General features: G+C 34.7%; 1 long non-coding RNA gene across 13 annotated transcripts; it reads left to right on the forward strand.

Moving 5' to 3' along the window:
• The first annotated feature begins 224 nt into the window (after positions 1-224).
• Positions 225-3,293, forward strand: LOC118491374. Of its 13 annotated transcripts, XR_004891508.1 has the most exons (10): positions 248-309; positions 504-573; positions 949-1,012; positions 1,193-1,528; positions 1,681-1,767; positions 2,023-2,112; positions 2,312-2,379; positions 2,490-2,551; positions 2,692-2,835; positions 2,975-3,293. It is a non-coding gene; the product is annotated as an uncharacterized LOC118491374 (long non-coding RNA). The 13 variants fall into 13 exon arrangements; XR_004891500.1 differs by adding an exon at positions 1,858-1,882 and having other exon boundaries at positions 225-1,012; XR_004891507.1 differs by having other exon boundaries at positions 225-1,012; positions 1,193-1,405; positions 1,521-1,528.
• The last annotated feature ends 3,881 nt before the right edge of the window (positions 3,294-7,174 follow it).

Here is a 7,174-nt window from a genome sequence, read left to right on the forward strand (position 1 = left end):
GTCGGCACATTTCCCACCCTTTCAACAATCTATACAACCTAATAAAAGCCTTAATTAGGGGACACGTGTCACCCATCTAGAGGCTCTATTCCTCATTTTCCCGCCAAAACTAGGATCCATTGATTTCCCTGTGTGAACCAAACGCGGGATCCATTTACAATATTTCGGGTCATTTGTGTATCCCGTATTTAAATCATCTAACCCGACCTTTCATTCGCATACTAGGGTTTCCAACATTCAGCGTCTTCTCCAAGCTTCCTCTCTCAATCTTCTCCAAGCTTCCTCTCTCAATCTCAAACGTCTGATAAGGTAAATCGAATATGTTCTTTATAGATCCAACATAAATTTTGCAATATATATTACTTTTTTTGTGTTTTGATTTCTCAGTTGTTCCATATTATTACTCAATCTAGATCTTCCCATGTTATTCATCTTCATTTTATATCAATCAGTTATAGATCCAAATGAATCAAGTTTTTGATATTAAAGGAAGAAATTTTTAGGGTTTCACATCTCATTCTCAATCGGCTGACAGCAAGGTAATCTTAGGGTTTCACATCTCATTCTCATCAGGTACGATCCAGATTTGTTTGTTCTTTAACATATATTGTTGATTTTTTGTTTAAAATTTTCCCGTTTTTTGATTGTTGTTCTATTCTCTAATTTCATCATTAATCCCTCTTTAGTTGGTGTTGTTGGAGTGGTTTATATGGTATGAATTGTGTGTCTGAATATAAAAGAGAAAATCCTAATTTAGTATTCTTAGTATGTAGATTCCTTTCATTTTATTTACTTTAACAGATGATTTGAATGCTTATTTAACCTTACTTGAATGGCCGATCATCATTTTTTTCCATTTTATTAGCTGTAGTTGATGACATTGAATGCTTATGTAACCCAAATTGATTCTCCGATTTCTAAACAATTTCTTTTGTCTAATTTTTACAGGGAAGCAGGTTATGTGCTTGAAGATATGCCTCACTTAACTGATCCACTCAGGCAAGCTTTTTATGTAATGAATTTAATTCATAAGGAATTGAAATTTGTGCCAGATTATTAGTTCTTAGTATGTAGCAGTTGAATTCTTTTTTAATTTGATGGTTCATGTTTTGTAAATATGGGTTCAATTTGTTTTATGGTCCATTTGATTGTGATTTGGAATAACTGATATTATTTAGTTTTTATGTTTTAGTGAGCTGAAAACTAAGAGCTATGTATGGGAAGATGGATGATATTATCGACGTGATGAAGAAGGAAATGGTTGATTTGGTAAATAACTGTAACCTATATCTATGTTTTGACGAAGAACACGAGCACAAATTTAAAAATATGTAATGTCGATTCAACAAATGTTGTCGCCAAAATTGATGCATCTAAAGTCACTGCAAAGGTATAAGCGGAAGAGGTAATTGCTTCCATAAGTTTGTCTATGATCGAGGTATACATTGAATGTGTTTTCCTTTGATATCTTCTTCGCTGCATGTGCTCGGCGCTCTTTGTTCGCGGTCTCCTCCAATCAGTTGCAAAGGTAATTGCCTACTCCAATGTTGCTGTGAGCGAGTTATAGATTGATTATGTTCTTTTTCCTTTGATACTTGAAATTTTCGTTTTTGCGGTTATTTATTGTTTTTCTTTCTTGAGTGTATATAAATTTGTGCGTTTTTTTTTCCAAAATTTAAGTGTTCGTGGAAAGCAATGGTCTAGAATAAAAGCTTATGAAAGCAAGCCCATGTCAAGTCATTTTCTACTCTGGAAAGAACAGTGTAGGTTAGTTGCAAATATATATTTGAATTTTTGTTTTTTAGAACTTTAATTAGATATGTATTTATTATTCATTATATTATGTACGATGGTTAGGAAGAAGATCTTCAGATATAAAAAGGTGCACTTATTATCTTCAAATTTTGGACAAATATTGAGAAGCTGAAAAGTCATATTTATAATTTAGTATATGAGGGATTTGTTGTTTACATTTTAATTTAAATAGATATATATTTTTTGTGAAATACCATGCCATTCCAGGTGCGATGTAAACATCGGTTAGAGCTTGATCAGAAGAATAAGAAAAGCACTTGATAAGAAGCTTGAATTTCATCTAGGGCAAACGGAAAGGTAAGATAAATGTTGCATAATGTGCCTTTTTGTAAGTGAGTTTGGGTGGGCAGGTTAGGTAACGGGTCGGGCAAAAAAGGACCTTAGTACTAGATGGTCGGGTTGGCCTGGCCCTCAAAATAACCGACATGCTAAGCCAAAATACACACACATTTATGTTATAATATTTGGTCTGGGCATTTTTTTTATCTGAATGCAGTTGCGTGAGCGATTACCCAGTCCAATGAGAGGATCTGCCATCACTTGTGACATATGGATTACAACCTGGTAAACTTAATTTTTTGGTCATCATCATCGAGCCTCTTCTATTTCAACTATAAAAAGAATTAAATTACTTATTTGATCCTTATTTGCTAATATTAATTGTTTTTTTTCAGTGTTTATGAACTAGAAGGAAAGGATATAAGTTTTCATGTTCTTGAGTTGCAAAGAAACAAATGTAAGCCTTTCTCATATAAATATTTGTTTGTATATTTCTCTCATATCTCTTAAAAGTTGTAGCTAATTTTTAAGACGACTTGATACCCCATCTGTTTTGACTATGTCAGTATTCTAACCAGAACTAAAATAACCTTTTAGATGACCCATTACCCTGTTCGATTTGCAAGAACCATGGTGTGCGGTGTGCCAATGGAGCTCCTCGAGTCACTTAAAGCTGCAACTCACAAGTATTTTTCTCAAACGGGTGAAAAAAGGTTGTGTATCTCAAAGGGACAGCTTAAGGTATGTAATTTGGATGAACAAATGGATAACTTTATTTTTAACTTTCACGAGTTGTTGGTGTTTGCATTTGTTGCAACACAAAGACGACATCTTTTGGTTGTCAAATTCGCTAATGACGATGATGATTTTGCTTTTACAGTTGGTGGATATCATTGAAAGCCATATGTATGTTCTTCTGAATCTGTTGGCAATCAGTGAAGAGAAACTAAGCCACACTTGGCCTGACCCGAGTTATGTGTGGTACTTCTAGACATGTTTTAGAGCATGTTGCACTCAAAGATTCAACAAGGGAAAAGTTTTGAAGTATAAAGATGAGTTATAGTGAAGACCATTATTTAATTCTGACGTGGGAGTACTCGAACCACAATACATATTTTATAATGATGATGAAAAAGTGTTAAGCGTAATTTAGTTATTCACTGCTTTTAGAATAGTTATAATGTTTATATATTTGACTTCATAGGTGTTGGGTTTGGTTGTGGTATCTTTTTTTATAATTCTTTAATTTTATACACATTTAATGTGTTAAAGAAGGTAACATAAGTTATATTATTTCAACTATAACCAACTTTGGATTAAATTATTAAGAGATTTTATGCATTAGAAATACACTTTGGGCGACCTTTGACCCGTTCAACTAATTTGACCCGTTAGAGAGAAAATTATAACGGAAGTTGATTCGTTCAAAACTAAATGGGTCAAAATATCACCCTCAACATGGTCTTAATTGGGAATGTGATAAAATTTTGATACTCATTTTCATGTGTTAATACCAAGTTTTCATGTGTTAATACCAAGTTTTCATATGTGACCTTGTGATTTTTTTGTTGGCTCAAGTATGATATAATACTTACTAAGTTTTACGTGACATATCTTTGTAATTATATATTAATCCCTTAAAAACCCACAAAATTAATAATATGATGTACTAATATAATTATTTTTTAAAAACGTATGATATAACTTTGGTAGTGGCACATGAGCCTAGCCAAGCTTGGCTCAAGCTCGGCTTGGTTACAAAATGCGTCAGCTCGGCTTAAGTCGTTCTAAATCGAGTTTTTTAAGCTAGATATTTCGAGTTTTGTTCAAGCAAGCTATGAGCTGAGCTGCGAGCTGCGAGTTTTTTGAACAACCCTCCCCGTTTACTATATTAGACACCAAAATAATAATTATTACCAAAATTTCAAATAACAATTTTTTTAGTAAACAGTCTCTTATATTTTTGAAACACGTGCCCTCCATGTTTAACTTCTAACTTAATGGTTTACATCATATACATTGAAATATTGAATTTTAGTTAGAAAAAAAAAACATATAAAAATATTCAGTTGATTAAATACTGAAAGGCAAAAAAAACACTAAAAATCAAAGTTCAAACTCGGTCGCCCTCATAAATTTAGTATATGCACTTTTAAAAACATTTACATACATGATTATATATATTAAAATACAGAAAAGATTCTTAATATGAAGAAAATTATAAAATATATAAGTAATATGATAATAAATTGAATGAAATGCAAACGCCATTTTTTTTCAGATTTAGATAGTAATTAACAAGTTTACAAATAAACTTTCAATTTTGTATAATAAGTAGTATTTTAAAGTTTTTAAAATATTTCAAGTATTTATTTTTTTATTTCACGATGTATTATTTATTCCAAAACAAGTCCATGCGTACAGTTTGTTATGATCAGTTTAAACGTAATTTTTTTTTTCAAAAAATAAAAAACATATCATTTCCGAACACCGCGAAATTCGCGGGTATTAGCACTAGTCATATATATAAACTATAAACCAATCACATGCATAACCCTCTTTATATTTTCCCTCAAAAATGGATCAACATCCAAACCATCAAAACCCTCTTAGCTACCTTGATGATCACTGGTTTCGCTACTTTGATCAAGATGATACACACTCAATGTACAGGTACAAAATTATCCTTACAAGAAAACTGAATATTTGCGATCGCAATTACAGTGTATGTGACCAAATGTACAGGGCAAGTTGCATGTGAATTTATAACATTTTTGACAATTTCTTTATTTTTTGCAGAAATGATGATACATGCGACCTCTAGCAGTTTTTCAACCTGCTCGATATGAACCGAGTTTCGCCACTTAAACAAGATCACTTTTCTGAATCAGGGTATCCATATTTCGATCCCATTGATGAATATCTAAACTTGTGGGACTGTTGGGACAACTGTGACTTGCCAATGCTTACTCGCATTGATGATCATAGTGCTAAGTGTCATGGTACAACATGTGGTGGAACAACTACTGCTGATCAAGGTGGCAGGAACGGGAGGTGGAGATCAAGACCGCTAGAGTTGGAAGAGATAGAGAAGCATTTTGAGTTGCCGATAGCCGTGGCAGCCGAGAAACTGGGGGTGGGGTTAACTATGCTGAAGAAAAGATGCCGAGAGTTTAACATAAAGAGATGGCCTCACAGAAAACTTAAGAGTATTAAATCGCTTATTCAAAATGTGAAGGTATATATATCCCTGTATCACTCTTCTAGCTCATCATGCATGCAATTAGTGCACAAGTGTGTTTATGGGTTGAAGGGAAAGACTGCTGTTTTACAGTTAAATAATAAAGTGCATGTGTGGATAATATTTATGGAAAATCACAAGAATAACAATGTCCATTAAATGTATTATGAACTTTTTTTATATATTTGATGTTATACAAGATCTATTTTTTTTAGTTTGAATGTTATAAAGAGTTTATAATAGAAGGAAACTCAATAGATACTAAACAACTAGACCATTTTAAGTAACACTTGGTCATTTATTGCCTTGATGTTGATTACATGCAAAGAGAAAGTCCATGTGATAAACATGGTTAGATGGTTAAATGTCAAATTCTGATAATTTTTCCGTTATATTTGTTAAGGAAATGGGATTTTTTTAGGAACAAGTTCAATACGATTACAAACTAATGGCAGGTAGGCGAGTAACAAACTAAGAAAAGTTAATTTTTTTTTTGTTAAGGAAATGGGATTAAATGAGGAAATGGAGATGTTAGAAGAGCAGAAGAGGATGATTATGAAGGTGCCAGAAATGGAACTCCCACAAAGGACAAAGAAGCTAAGGCAAGCTTGCTTGAAGGCTAGCTACAAGAAGAGAAGATTTGATTCCCCTTATTAACCTCAATTTCCCCTTTGCTACCAAGGGGCATTGCAGTGATAATTTGTTATGACATAGATAACTACTCATCCCCTCTAACTCTCTCAGTTAACCATCCTTTTTTTCTTAATTAACTAAGGGGTAGTTTAGTCTTTTTGAAAGTACCTTCAATTAGTCCAATTTAAAGTCCATTGCATGTGTTTGATTGTTTCTGATTATTAACTTTTCTTTTATCAACTTTACCTTAAGGGGATGTTCTCTAGGTTTTGCAAACCAGGACCAGTAGCGGATCTTTGATGATCAGAATCTCTTTTAAAGTTATTGATTTGATAACCAGGACCGTTTAATGCTCTAGTTGTGGTTACAACGACAAGACGAATTGATTTAAAACATATTTCATAGAAGGCCGTTTGATGCTAAGACTATGGGGTATGCGGCTTGAGTTGGGGCGTGGGTTGGCTGAAAACGCCCAAGCCACCACCCCGGGGGCTTTGGTTGGGGCGTGTCCCAAGGGGCGGGAGTTTGAAGCCGGGCGTGGGGCGGGTTAGTGATCCTATGTGGCGGGCTCCTATTCGCTTTGTTGGCCATGTCCTATTCGCTTTTTTTTTTATAAACTGCCAAGCCACGCCCCAACCCAAGCCCCACCATACCACACGGACACGTCACTCACCGGTGGGGGGGGGGGTCGAACTCCACGTGTCAACTCATGCCCCCAACCCAAGCCCCACCATACCCCATGGTCTAAGGGGGTAGGGGCGCTCCACTAGTGATGGAATTCCATCACTCACAACATTCAATCAAGTTCCGCCATACCATCAAACATTATTCTATCACTAGCAGGGCCGGCCCTGAGAATTCGTGTACCCTGTTCGAGCTCCAAGAAACGTGCCCTTAGGCCTTAACGAAATTGGATATTGGGCTCAATAAAAGTTTAAACCTAATGCCAATGGGTTAATAACTAATATAAAACATAAGAATAGTTTTGTTAGTGGACCTATGTTGGCGTTTGTATAGGTATACCCTATTAAAGAAGAAACCTTTACGTATACACATCGGGTTTTTTCTAAAAAATAATGTGCCCTCCGAAATATCGGGCCCTGGCCGGTGGTACTCTCCGCCCACCCCCAGGGCCGGCCCTGATCACTAGTGATCAATTTTAGTGGAAATACCCATCACTAGTAATGTTTTTTTATTTTTAAATTA

This window comes from Helianthus annuus, chromosome 4, assembly GCF_002127325.2.
Source record: "Helianthus annuus cultivar XRQ/B chromosome 4, HanXRQr2.0-SUNRISE, whole genome shotgun sequence".
NCBI lineage: Eukaryota > Viridiplantae > Streptophyta > Magnoliopsida > Asterales > Asteraceae > Helianthus > Helianthus annuus.